Source organism: Polistes fuscatus, unplaced genomic scaffold, assembly GCF_010416935.1.
Source record: "Polistes fuscatus isolate 324 unplaced genomic scaffold, CU_Pfus_HIC Scaffold3, whole genome shotgun sequence".
NCBI classification, from domain to species: Eukaryota; Metazoa; Arthropoda; class Insecta; order Hymenoptera; family Vespidae; genus Polistes; species Polistes fuscatus.
In genome coordinates, this window is record NW_025113107.1 from 418,383 (window position 1) to 433,817 (window position 15,435).

At 30.8% G+C, this 15,435-nt stretch overlaps 2 protein-coding genes across 2 annotated transcripts in view; one reads left to right on the top strand and one right to left on the bottom strand.

Moving 5' to 3' along the window:
* Nucleotides 1-15,435, bottom strand: part of LOC122520228 (protein tramtrack, beta isoform-like) — a gene marked incomplete at its 3' end in the record, with an annotated part of 456,543 nt that overhangs the window by 406,867 nt on the left and 34,241 nt on the right.
* Nucleotides 9,025-15,435, top strand: part of LOC122519220 (protein bric-a-brac 1-like) — a 33,733-nt gene continuing 27,322 nt past the window's right edge. Inside the window, exon 1 of the mRNA XM_043638553.1 lies at nt 9,025-9,166. The gene's annotated coding sequence lies outside the window, so the exon portion shown is untranslated. The remainder of the gene's footprint in view (nt 9,167-15,435) is intronic.

The following is a 15,435-nucleotide window of genomic DNA, read 5'->3' on the forward strand; positions in this document are numbered from 1 at the left end:
AATTGTCTAAGAAAATCATATTTTATCATATTTTCACTCTCATTAATATAAAATATCAAAATGTTTATAGATATCAAATGAAAATGTAATAAAATAATAATATGTGTTTGTGTGTGTGTGTGTGTGTCTATCTAAAATATTTGCTGTAATCAGTTGACTTAGTTGTGGTTGTATAAAACAATATTGACTTATGCGTTGCAAGGTATAAAATGTTGATAAAAAAATGTTGTTTATATTCTGAATAGGTCATCGTGAGATCAACGAAGTTAATATATCGATTTAACTTCTTTTTTATTCGTCTTTCATTTATATTATTTATCTTTATACTCTGTCCAATTGAAAACGATATGCATGCTGACTAGTGTGAACGTTGTTTTTTGCCGCTCGATTCGAGACCTAAAAAAGAAAACAAATTTTATAACTTGGTACGTGTTGTAAATATTGAAACATTTCGTGATAAATAAATTACAATTTTAACACATATTGTTGACCATTGTGATCAAATAGCGATACATTTAACGCAATGATTCTGTGCTCATAATTTCATGATTATCAGTTATATTCAAATATTTAATGTTCTCAACTGTTCGTAATATTGCAATTAAAACGAATATTAATTAACACAATAATACAATATTATATCAATGACTTGTAACTGTTTATTTTAATAATTACATTAATTATTATATGCGTATGTGTGAAGATGAATTTAGATTCATATGATCAACAATGAACAAAACAAAAATGTATTTATAGATTAACGATAATATATTTATAATTAATTGAAATATACCATTTTGTTTTTTAAAAATTAAATATTTAAATATGATTAACATTTTGGGGCCTGAACCTTAAGTTTAAATACAATAACTTAAAATTGTGAACTCAAATATACGAATTTTATAATTATTTATTTGATTAAAAAAACAAATTGTAATTTCAATTAATCCATTTACTATTACTCTTTTCTTAGCAAGAATTAAAACGTATCTCTTGTTCTAACCGTTAACAAATTAAGGTAACATTCCCGACAGTAAATTTACACTGAACACGTGTTCACGTGTATTTCTAATAAGCAAACACGATCGTATCAATTAAATACATCTAATCGATCTAATCGTAATTGAATACTATTTAAAAAAGCTAAATTTCGTCGATCGTTATCGCGATGAGATTTGATTTTTTTTTTCTTGTTTTTTCTTTTTTCTTTTTTTTTTTTTCCAATCGTAACATGGGAAAAATAGTCCATCGTATCGATGTTCGCGCGTGCAAGGAATCTAAAATTTTATCTGCCAGAAATGCCACGAAAAGATCACCCGTAAACCTTATAAATATTATAAATAGGATCGATGAATTTCAATGAGAATCGGATTTATTGTAATAATAAAAAAAAAAAAAAAAAAAAGAAAATAAGTAAATATAGTAAATATAAAACAAAAGAAAAACCAAAAACATACGTTTCCTTTGATACTCGGGCAAATATTTTTTTCTGTTGAATCTTTTGGAAAAATACGATGGAAAAATAGAAAAACAATATAAAAATTTTCTTCGACCTATTACGTTTGAGCTTAATCGATTAGAAAAGAAAGAAAAAAAAGGATTAAGAAAGTGACGATAAAAATTTATGAAGAAAATAATATTTAAAAAAAAAGATAACGAAGAAGAAGAGAAAAAAGAGAGAAGAGAATCTCGAGGTGGCAGAGATTCAGTCGAGCTAAACAATAACGGACAACGGTGTTATCTAAGCGTTAATATATATACATAAAAAAAATAAAAACAAAACAAAACAAAAATCTCAATAAACATATGTTAAATACTTTAAACATTAACAATAATTTTTTACAACAATACAACAACAACAAACAATAATAATAACAAACAACTGACAATAGTTTTTTTAACAAAATTTAATTGACAATAATAATCGAGTAAAAAATTGCAGATAATACAAAAAAAACTGGTGTGTGTACTTATGTAAGCACGTAAGAAGTTATACTTCTTTGCCGTACCAAAACGAACATAACCTCAATAAGCTCAAAAATAACTTTAAAAAATAACTTAACAAAAAAGAAAAATTTATTATTATTATTATTCTATTATTATTTAAAAAAAAAAGGAAAGAAACATATTTTAATCAATCGATATATATATATTAGAAAGAATAATAAAATATAATATATGCCATGGTACGGTGATAGTATCAGTTCCCGCTCGATCATTTAAGTAAAGCAGCGCTGAGTACAATTAGTACTTGGATGGGTGACCCGCTTGAGAATAAAAAGAGAGGAAGAAGAAGAGAAGAAGACAACTTCATGCCGTATATTTGAAATCACTTTGCCGCGCGTCGTAAATACCGACAAACTTCATGGTGTCGTTCGGAAAAAAATCACTCCCATCACATTTTCCCAAACGCGCCAAAAGAAGTATAACTTCAAAAAAAAAACACAATACAAATTCAATGACACGCATCGAGGAAAAAAAGTAGGCAATAAATTGAAATGAATAGAAAAATTCGCATTAGAAGCCCATGATAAAAAATAAATACATTTTTTCTCTAAATAAATATAAATAAATAAATATAAATAAATAAATAAAGAAAGAAAAAAAAAAAAACAAGAAGAAGAGGCAGTCGAGCCGAACAATGTATCGGAAGGTGGCGTTATCTAAGCGTGAATTTAATATATAAAAAAAAAAAAGAAGAAGAAGAAGATGAAGCAAATGGTGTAGAGGAGTAGGAGGAAAGAATAAGAGGTAGGAAAATAAAAAACAACGTTTCCAGAGCGAATCGACGCGCTCGAGGGACGGAGACAATGAAGAAGGAAACTATAGGCGTCGTTACCCACGGTAAATCCGATTCACGCACTATCGACGCGTTACCTAATAGCATACGTGGATGCAGTTTCAACGACGACGTCACGTGATCGCTGAGCCACCTGCTATACACCTCCACTCCCCCCCCAATCCCCCCTACCCCCCCCCATCCCCCTACCACTCGCCCTCCGCCCCCCCCACCGTCCTCCACCTTCCCCCACCCTTCTCTATATACATCTATCTATTTATCTATCTATCTATCCATCTATCTATCTGTCTGTCTATCTATCTCTAACTCTCTCGCACTTGAAGCACTGAAAAAAAAAGGAGAGTAAAAATAAAACTATAGAGTAGTGGATAGATAAAAACGAACCGTGTGTATCGTCCGTAACACGTGCCGATTTCCGCGTGGTAGAACGCGATAATGCGGATTTTTAATGTGTTTTTTGTTTTTTCTTGTTTATTTTTTTTATTCTTTTTATTTTTTTATTTTGTATGTTTTGGACAAAAAAAAAAGAAGAAGATAAATCGAACGGATTCAAAACGAAATGATTAAACGGTAATCGAGGTAGTAGATAATCCTTCGGATATGTAAACCGTTTCTCTTAATGATCATTAAACGTTAATTATTTATTTATTTATTTATTCGTATCATTTTGAACGGTCCCGTTTGTTAAGCTCGTTTTATTTCGCGAGATAATTTTGTTTTTTATTTTTCTCTCTTTTTTTGTTTTTTTCTCTTACGATTTAAATATAGGATTTTTTTAAATAAAAATTTTCCAAACGATGTCGAAGAATTCGAAAGATTTTCGTTGAATAACACTCGTTCTTTAGAATAATTTTTTTGTAATTGTTAGGCTTGTAATTTCATAGCATTCGTACATGATTAACTCGGAAAAATTCTTAAGGGATTTAGAAATGTAATTATTCCTTCTTTTTTTTTTTTTTTTCTTTATTTCTTTCCATTTTTTTTTTTCTTATAAAACGAACGTAAGATTGGCATTTGATATCTAAACGATTTTAAGAAATTAATTATACTCCTTATTCGAGTCATTTTTCAATCTTGTAATTAGGCTTGTAATTATATAACAGATTACTTCGTATGATTAATAATGGATTAACCTGAATATTCTAATTGATTTGAAAAAAATTAATTACTCTCTTTTCCAAGTATCCATCTTTTCAATTTTCTTATTAGGCCTTGTAATTTTCTACGATATTATTTCGTACGATTGCATTGGAAGAAAAGAAAAATAAGCTTTAAAATATAAAATATTAAATACTTGTGACAATGAATAAATTAATTTGACTAATAATTCAAATATTTGTTTCAAGCTCAAAACTTTAGTATTAGAGTATATGTATATACCGGGTGATCCACTAACTCTTGCCACCAAAATAACTCCGAAAGTATGATAGTAGCAAAAAAGTTTATAAAACGAAAGTTGCATGAAAAATTCGAGAGTATAATACGACGTCATTTTTTTTTTTGCAAGGTTTAATCGCTTCCGAGATTTAAGGGTCAAGTTTATTCGTTTAAATAGAATACTATATTTTGGTATTGAATATTATATTTGATTGACAGCTGCTATCAGAAAACAAGTATCTAAACATAAACATTCCATTTAACAAAACAAACTTTGTCCTTTAAATCTCAGAAGCGATTAAACCTAGTGAAAAACAAATGTACTCCGAAATTTTTCATGCAACTTTTGTTCTATAAACTTGTTTCTGCTACTATCATACTTTGAAAGTTATCTTGGTTGACAAGAGTTAATGAATCACCCTGTATATGTATATTAAATGCATATATATGGATATATTTATATATATAAAATTGGTACGACTGCGTTATAAAAGTTAAAACTAAAGGAACGTGAAAGGAGGATAATAAAAAGCGCGGAATCACGCGGGTTAACGCGTCGAATCGATCTGCACGCGAATACACACAAACAACAACGACGACGATGGTCAGCCAAGTTAGTTAGTTAGTTAGCATTACGAGATTGGAAAGGATTTTCCGTTGAATTTTGCGCTCCGATGAAGATCATTTAAACTAATCGCAAGGATCTTGCCAAGAACTAACACTATATTTATTATTTTCTTATTAATTATTATATTTCTTATTAATTTTATATATTTCAACATTTTTTTTTTATATTAATAATTCAATATTTCAATATCAAATACCATAATTTCAATATTTTTATATAATATATATATATATATTAATTATTTAAATAAAAGAAAATAAATAAATTCAATAACAATTATAAATCTCTTTTCATTTGATTATTATTATTATTAATTTGTTTCTGATTTTTAATTCATCCGATTATCAATTATCTTATTTGAACCGTTCGAATAGTTACTTGGATTTTATTTTTAAAGGAAAATCGTAATAGTTGGATAATAGAGTTGAATAATAAATAATAATGATAATCGATTGAGAAATATAGCGCAAGAATAACAATGTTGTTATTGTCACTTCGGATGTAAGGTTAAATATAATTTGGAATATTTTAATTATTTATTCGTAAATAATTCACGCTAAATTTTAATGAACAAAAAAATTGGAATGCAACAATTTTAATATTTTAATATGAAAATTTAATTAGAAAAATCATTTTAACGTATATACAATTGTATGCAAATATATTTATAAATATTAATAAATCGATACGATCTATCCGCGAAACAATGCAAATATTTCTAATTCATTAATCGTTAAAATGATGATTTTCTCTAATCGTTTTCTCTAATCTATCTTATTCAAACACACTCGAGATCAAAACTTTGTTTACAATCGGCAAAGATAAAAGAAAGAAAAAGAGCGAGATAAAAAAAGAGATAGATGCATCAATGATGTTTCTTCTCGTATTGTTTAACTTAGAACACACACTGCGAACACGACGTACATGCGAATATTTCTTACTTTATTATTTAACGTCATTTTATTCTTGCTTCTCGTGTCTCTCTCGCAACATTTTTTATTATTTTTTTTCTTTTTTCTTTTTTTATTATTTTATTTACAATCTTTGTCTACGAATAAAATATATATTATATTTTTTTTCTTTTAAATAGTAATTTTGTTCAACTTTGTATCTCACGTCTTATCGGCAAATAATTATTGCGTTAGATTACGCTTATACGCGTATACACTTAGAAATGATAATTCTTTGTAATAGTTCCCGTATCACATTTTATCAACGTATAATTTGACGCAAATAACAACACACACACATACACACACACAGACAGACACACGCGGCGTATTATTACATAAATAAATTGTATAAATTATAATACTGTATTAAATTCTTTTTATCTCTTATCATCCACGCGTAATTAGATAAGCACATAATTAAAAAGTACTTAATATCACTTAAAAAACAACATTTTTATTAATCAATTCATCTCCCCCTTCTCTCTCTCTCCTTCGCTATCTATCTATCTATCTATCTATCTCTCTCTCCCTCTTTAATATATTATCAAGAAAAAGATAAAACATTAACATAAACAAAACGAATACTTAATACGATATGATGTAACGAAATAGAAATAAAATACGTGAAAAAGAAGAAGAAACGAGATGATTAAATTATTGAAGAGAAAAAAAAAAAAGAAAAAAAAAAAAAAAAAAAAGAGAGAGAGAAAAAAAATAATTATCTATTTTCAGAAGTGGTATTAAAACAGCGACAGTACAACGATGAGAATTCGTAAGAAGAAGTAAACTACGAGAAGATGAATGCCATCGTTGGTAATAATATAAAAGAACTGGTATATAATTCTCGAAGTATGATAAATCACGCGCGCACGCGTGCATCCACGCGCGCGCATTAATCCGCGCGTCATCGTCATCGTTGCATCCAAATGAAGAAAAAGAAGAAGAAGAAGAGAGCTTATGTTAGAACGATCCTATGTAATTCCAACAGTATACCACGATTCGATGTTACCTAAGAATCTATACATATATTTTATATATACACATACACACACATATATATATATTTTATAAAGAAAGACAAAGATAGAGATATACGTCAAGTATTTCGCATCATACACACGACTCTCGCATCTTTGCATATATGTATGTATGTATGTATGTGTACGTAATGTTCACCAACCTATAATATAAATCAACACACGTGTGTGTGTGTTTATACGTACATATTAACTTATGTAAAATATATGTATATGTATAAATGAAGACGCGTCTCCAACCTATAATATAGATCTATATGTGTGTGTTTGTGTGTGTATTTAAACACTAATTTGATGTATTATATATGTATATGCTTATGCACTGTGTAGATATATGTATATAATATTGAATAATTATAATAGGCATATATATTGAAACATCTATATCAAATAGATGAAAGTATATATAAATACATGTATATATTATATATAAATGTTTACATGTGTACATAATATATATACAAATATATAATTTTTGATAACTTATGATATATGATATTATATATGTGTATCTTGCCTATATACTATCTACATATATATGTATATAATATTCAATAATCATACATATATTTGTGTATATACACGTATATAAATATATGTGTATACATATTGGGATATGTAATATTAATTAACTTATATATATAAAGATATATTATATATGGAAGCGTATACACATCATCTAGATGTAATATTCATTAATTTATAACGCACAAACAAATATTAGTACGTATAAATTATATGAATGTAAATATATTTATATAATATTTAATAATTATAATAAGCATACATATATTTGTGTATATAAACGTATATAAATATATGTACACATATTGGGATATGTAATATTAATTAACTTATATATATAAAGATATATTATATATGGGAGCGTATACACATCATCTAGATGTAATATTCATTAATTTATAACGCACAAACAAATATTAGTACGTATAAATTATATGAATGTAAATATATTTATATGCATCAAAACGCACATCACAAATAGATAAAACTATTGAAATGTCTACGTATTATATATACACATATGTGCATGAAGAGACCTATCGCAAATAGATAAAAGTGTACATATAGTTTAAGTTGGACGAGCATAGATGCCACCTGGTCGTACGCGTTTAGAGCTTTTCTACTTCGAAAGTCAGACGCACGGCGCATCATGCGACGCGTACTCCTGGTGTCGTTTTGTAATTTTCAGTAGATATAGATCATCCTCGATCGATCGTTTCTCTCCCATCGCTTTCTCTCTCTTTCTCTCTTTCTCTTTCTTTCTTGAACTGCGTACTCAGCGATCCTAGGAAAGCTATTTTCTTTTACAACTAAACTTAGAATCCTACCGAGAAAAGTATCCCCAAATTTGATAAAATATTTAATCATTTCTATTAATTAATTAGATCTAACGACTTATTTTTTCAAATTCGTACAAACAATTTAGCAAAAAAAAAGAGAGGACTGCGCTATTGGTAGGGGCAAGAGGAGAGAGGGCGTCCCTTGGCGTGAGCGGGGGAGGGGAGGAACTTTGATTTTGAAAGCAAAAGAGATTGTAAAGTTAGTGCGTAGGACGCATTTACGCGAGCCCTTCTTTTCTTTTATTTCTTTTTCTTTTTCTTTTCTTCGTTTTTTCTTTTTATCTTTTTTTTCTTCTTTTTTTTTCCTTTTTTTTTTTTACTTCCTCTCGTATTTTTTTTTGCGCGTTGCATCGAAGTGGACCACCGTGCGGCTCGACGAATCGCTCGCTCGAGAGAGCGGGAAAGAGTGAAGGAGAGAGAGAGTGAGAGAGAGAGAGAGAGAACGAAGTAGGGGTATACGGCAAGAGCGAGCGAGAACGCAAACGTAAGTGAACGAGAGAGAAAGAAACAGTGAGTGAGTGAGAGAGAGAGAGAGAGAGAGAGGGAGAAGGATCCGCGAGCTTCGCGTTCCCTCTCTCTATTCCCCCTCCCCACAGCTCAGAGTCTCTCTCTCACTCCCTCCTAAAGAAGAGTGTGCGTGGTGGTTGTGCGCGTGTGCGCCTATGCGCGTGAGCGTTTCACACCTGACTACTACGTTAGTCAAGTTGGCGACTGTTAGTACTTGTACAAGTATAATTAAATGTTAACCAAGGTGATAATAATTGATCGGATAAAATCGCGATTGTTAATAATAATAATAAAAATATTGTTATAGTTAATTGAACGTTATCCTAGGGAGATCGATGTGTTATGTCGGTAAAGTGTGCGCGGCGGGCACGGTAGGTTAGTTGACCGCGGGGCCGAGCGAGCGCTGAGCTGACAGTAGGCCGGCGACGTCACAGTGGGCCGGTTGAGCCTTCCTTCGTTCGATTCAGGCAGGCTCTTCTATTCGTTTTACATGTAGCAAGGTAAATATTTATCATGCGAGGCTACGTTATTTTAACGAATTTTTACTTCATTTTTTCCAATCTAAAACCCTTTTTCTTTTTTCTTTTTCTTTCTTTATTTATTTCTTTATTTCTTTTTCTTTTTTTTCTTTTTTGTCATTTTTACCTTTCCCAATTTATATTCTCTTTTGCGTTACTTTATCTCGTTACTTTACTTTACTTTACTTTACTTGACATTACTTTTCATTTTTATTTTTCATTTTCATTTCTATTTCTATTTCTATTCTATTCTTTTCTTTGGTGTTTCTTCGTAATTATTATATACACATATCGAAAACACGTTCGTCGCGAATTTTTATATCACATCGCGGGTTTTTTCCTTTCTTTTTTCCCCTATTTTGTTTTCTTATTTTTTTTTTCTTCTATTTCTAAATTAATTTCACGTTGAAACATAAATTTTGAACTATGGGACGATTATTTTTCGTTCTTCAAATGAAATATTTCTTACCACAAAGATAATTCGTAATGCAATATTTATTATATATATATATATATATCGTATATACGCGTTAAACATGAGTAGAAACGTTTTGTCAAGTTAACGGGGGTGCAGATCGTCGCGAAAACAAAGTTAAGTTATAAACCAACGACGATTATCAACAACCACGACTACGACGACGAATAAGTGGAGGAAAAAATGTACGAGCCATACGGAAAAATTGAGTGCATTTATGGAAATGATAAGAAAAATGACAGAAGACATTTTTCGATTATTTTGGGGGTTTTTTTATTTTTGTTTGTTTGGGGGGAATAAAATAAAAAAACTGTGTAGAAGAGAGAGAGAAAGAGAGAGAGAGAGAGAAAAATTTTGTTGTCAGATTGGTCTACAAACCATGTCCGTCGCGCGCGCGCGTGTATATACGATCGTTGATGATTATTGTTTTCACCTTTGTTTTTACACACCCTTTTTTTTTCCTTTCTTTTCTTCTTCTTTAAGTTAGTCCATTTTTTTTCCTCATATTCTTCGCGTTGTCTCTCTTATCTTTCCTCGTGTACAACATCGTCAAATATTGTCGTCGTCGTCGTAGTTGTTTTTGTTGTCGTTGTTGCTGTTATTATTGTTGTTATTGTTGTTGTTGTTGTTGTTACTACTACTACTGGTACTAATGTCATCTTCATCGATGATATTTCATTAAATCCTTTGTGTTTATCATAATCACGACTATTTAACGATACGTGGAAAACGGTGAACTACGGAAAAATGTTTTCTTCGTTCAGTGAAAAAAATAGAAAGAAAGAAAGAGAAAGAAAATTGTCATCGAATTGTCGAAAAACAGAAAAGAGAAGAAAAATTGAAAAATCAATGACATTGAAGATTAATAAAAGATAATTTATAACAATCCTTTTTATCACTCGTATTTTTCTTTCGCGAAATTTGTCTTTCTTTCGAAAAAAAAATCCAGTGAAATAGAAAATCATTCGTGAATTACGTCTGACTTAGAAGAAACGAGAAAGAAAGAAATTGTACGATTATTATTCGAAGACAGACAAATACAGGAAAAAAAAAGAGAAGGAAAGAAAGAGAGAGAGAGAGAGAGAAAAAGAAGTGTGTATGAAAAACACGCACGTTTACGTGCTACGATAGAGGAAAGGAAAAATTTGACGGACACGTGAATATTGAAAGAAATCATCATCGGTGAATGAAGTTACTTCGGGACTACGGAAGAACAACAATCAAGAGGAAGAATAAAGAAGAGGACCAGAAATCGTCTCCTAAATTCTGGTTCGCGTCGACTACGAAATATTTGTTTTTCAAGTGGGTGAACAGTTTTCCAACGTTTTTATATTCGCATAAACATACACACACACACAAATAATATTACACGTATAAATATTTCTACTTATTATTCGTGATGTTTCACAAACGTTCGTACCAACATTTTCCTTTTCTTTTTTTTTTGAATTCTTTTCTTTTTTTTTCGTCGAGAAAAGTTACGAAAAAATATTTTGACGAATGATTATTTTATTCTCAATGTCAAATTAATTTTCTTTATTTTTGGTGGAACCGGAAAGGGAGGGGGTTATGATAGTGTTGGTGGTGGCAGTGGAAGAACTATTTGAAATAAGAAGATAATGATAATGATGATGATGATGATGATGACAGGAGGAAAAATGTTAGAAGGTGGGTCCGATGATCTCTTTTTGTTCTCGTTGGCACCTCGTCGTCAGAGTTTCGACGTTGTTTCTCGACGGCCGATGGATGGCCACGAGGCTTTGCTCGGAGCAACGCGTTGCGCGATCCCGCGTCGGGAGACACGTGACGTGAGTGAAAAGTGCCTAACCGGGATGCTTCCGGTCGGTGTCAGACAGATAGAAAGAAAGAGAGAAAGAATTAAAAATCAAGAAATGATGGTAACAGGAAAATTGTGTTGAAAAATTCGTAAACAAACAAAAATTCAATTATATTTCGAAAGAAATTAATCGAGACGTTAAATAAAATATTAAAAGGAATGTGAGATTGATAATCGAATAAAATCAATTATTCGAAATAACGTTGACAGCGAGAGAAAGTATAGAAGAAAAAGAAGAAGAAGATTCAAAAATGAAAGATAAAGAAATACACATTGAGTATTAAATATTCGAAGAAAAATGAACTAAATTTGATAATTAAAGTCATATTTAAAAGGGATGTGATTAATAAAAAGAAAAAAAAAGGAGAAAGAAGAGAAAAGGAGAATGGAATATATCTGGAAATAATACAATAAAAAGTAACAAAAATATATATATATTATTTGAAAGTTGTATAAAACGTATCTTAGAAAAACTTATTGAAGATTAAAAGAAAATATAAACGAAAAAAAAAAAGAAACAGTTAAAAGAAAGGTTTGAAAATTGAAATGATAAAACGCGTTAATAGAAAACAATGTTTAAAATGGAAAGAAAGTGGTTAAAAAAAAAAAAAAGTAAAAAAGGAGAGAAGAGAAAGGGGGTAGAGAGAGAAAGAGAGAGAGAGAGAGAGAGAGGTAAAAAGGAGAAGATCTAAAGAAGAATGGTTGCATCCTTGTCCGAGCATATCTCGTCACGATCGAGCGCGGTAAATTAGAAACTACCGTAGAGATCTGAGCTACCGTACGCGACACGCTCCGTCGGATTCGCGCCAATTTCCACGCGAGAACCTTCCCTTCCTCTTGCCCTTCCACCCATCCTTCTCTTTCCTTCCTTCCTTCTCTAAGAAGAAAAGAAATACGAAAGAACGGGAATCAAAAATAGAAAAGGATAGAAATGAACCGTGATCGTGCGTGACGGCATCGTAAAAGTGTGTGTTCTTTCCTAGTGTTCTTCGTTAAGAGAGAAAGAGAAAGAGAAATGAAAGAGAGAGAGAGAGAGAGAGATAGATAGAAAGGGAGGGAGAAATAATAATAATAATAATAATAATAAAAGAAAAAAAAAAGAGAAAAAAAATTACAAAGAGAGAGAGATACGCACAAGTGCACGTGCATACACGCACACGTGCTCTCTCTCGGAGGTGGTGGTGGTGGTGGTGGTGGCGGGAGGTGAAGGAGGTGGAACAACTCTCGAGCTTCGGGTTAGAAAGGAGACACGCATGACACGCACCACGTATGCACGCACGTATGCACGTCGTGCTGTCACGATCATGGAGTGACGGTACATACCTACGTATCTATCTATGTATTTATCTATCCATGTAAGTATTCCTATACGTTTATATATCTTATACACTTTCGAGTAGATTAAAACTGGCGGATCTTTTCCTTCCTTCCTTCCTTCCTTCCTTCTTTCCTTCTTTCCTGACGCGCAACGTAACTGATGCGCGATAGGTTAACCCAAAAGAAAAAAATTAAGATAGAAAGAGATAGATAGATAGATAGATTGATTGATTTATTGATTGATTGATTGATTGATAAATCTGATGAATAATTTAAAATGACAAATTGGTGGAATGTAGAAATATATATATGTATTTATATTTTCATAGAAAGAGAGATGGATATACTGTGTTGAGATTTCGTCAAAGTTAAAATAAGTCAGAAAGAGAAGAGACGAAAAGTGAAAGATGACAAATTGAGCACGCGTAGTAGTAGAAATTATATTTGAAATTTATTATAAGAAATAGATACATATATATATATACAGTTATATATACAGTTACATATACATATATACGTATACATATTTCAAATGAGATTTCATAAGAGTAAATATAAGATAGTGATAGAGATAGATAGAGAAAAGTATTTAATGCTAGGATGTTTTAACGGAAGCAAGTAAAGATTACATTCGAGATTTACGAATCTCGAGATAAATACACACAAAGAAAGAAAGAAAGAAAGAGAGAGAAAGAGATAGTTGATCTTTCATAAAACGTTAGAATAATATCTAAAAAAAATTGCAAATGGGAGAAAGCAAGCAAGAAAGAAAGAAAGTAAAGTAATCGGTTTATTTGTCGTGACTTCTAACTAGAGAATCGGTATTATTTCAAGAAGAAAAACAATATAGATAGAGAAAATTAGAAGAGTAAGAAGAAGAAGAAGAAGAAGAGGAAGAAGAAGATAGTGCGTGTTCCGCGAGCTGTTCGCGACCAGACGAAAATATCTCACGTGCGTCGAGAGAGAGTAAACCTCGAAGCTCTTTTGGAGGCCGACAACGATTACAACGAAGACGACGAAGACGCCGATGCCGACGCCGAAGAAGAGGAGAATAGGAAAAAGAAAAAGGAAACAAAAAAAGAAATAAAATAGAGGAAGTGAAGAAGGTAGCTGACGAAAAGGAGAATCGGTGAGAGAAGAAGCTTTTTGGTGAGCGAAATACGGGCTTGAGTATTGCGAATACAATTAAATTAATGTATACCATTTTTTTTGTTTTTTTCAAGAGATTAAATTCATATATATTTTTCTTTTCTTCTTTTTTTTCTATTTTTCTCTCTCTCTTAACGTTTTATTCGATTAATAATGATTATTCGAATATATTTTTTTTATGATATAATATCATGTAAAGTGGGATGCGTGTAATTAATTTTTTTTTTCTTTTGTGTATAACTCGACTACGAGGAACATTGATATTGTATTTAAAAAATTTCATCTGGCATAAATGTTTTTCATTATCATGATCATAGATAATAATATATTTATATAGAAAATTTATATCTAATATTTTATACACACGAGTAATAATTTCAATCATTTTATCTCATTTTTATTTTATAAATAATCACATGTGTATAAATAATATATAGGAAATTAAAATTCCATTATAATACAAACAATGATTATATTCTTCATCGAAAAAAATATAATTTCTAAATTAAAATATAAAACTTACGTACGCATATCCGTACGAATTATAAACAAAGTAGAACAATCAAACGCAACGAATATAAATAAATAATTCTCGAATTTGATGAAATATAATATAACAAACATTAACATAATTTTCTCTCTCTCTCTCTCTCTCTCTCTCTCGTTGATTTGTATTTCCAATAGAAGAAGAAGAAGAAAAAAAAGTTTCTCTCTCTCATACTTCTCTATTTTCCTTCTAATTTTTGGTTGTATTTAAAAAAAGAAAAAAATATAAAAGAGAAGTAAATATGCCTTCTCTGTGACTTAGCATTAGTGCATAACTTAGCAATAAACGATAAGAGTGGTCGTAGCACGTGTCGTTGTTGGTAATGTCGAACCACCGATAATCCGTAATAAATTAGTCTCTGTATTCTCATTCGGTTAATACGGCCCTGCACGCTAAACACTACGCGGACGTCGTTTGACGTTTCGTTGAAGGTCGCGTGCTCTAACTCTAACTTTATATCGGTGTTCTCCCTCTCTCACTCACTCACTCTCACATACACACACACACATATACATACATACATACAAATACATTCACTTACTTATTATTATACGCACTCACTCGCACGCTCTCTCTATCTCTCTCTTTTTCACACACATACACATTCACTCACATATTTACTCACTTGCTTGCTCTCATCTCCTCCTCCTATCTTTTTCTCTCTCTCTCTCTCTCTTTTAACTCTTCTACAACTACGCGTATACGCACAAACGAAGGCCCGAGAGCGTTTAACGATCGTTACGCGTTAAATCGTACGGCTTATTGTTTTCCGGGAAGCACTGACAATTTTCCAAGCTTACTCTTCCTCTTCTACTTCTTCTACTTCTTCTTCTTTTACTTCTACTTCTACTTCTTCTTTATCTTCCTATTGTATAATTTTATCAGTTTTATCTATCTTTTTCTCTTGTTTTTTTTTCATACATAGA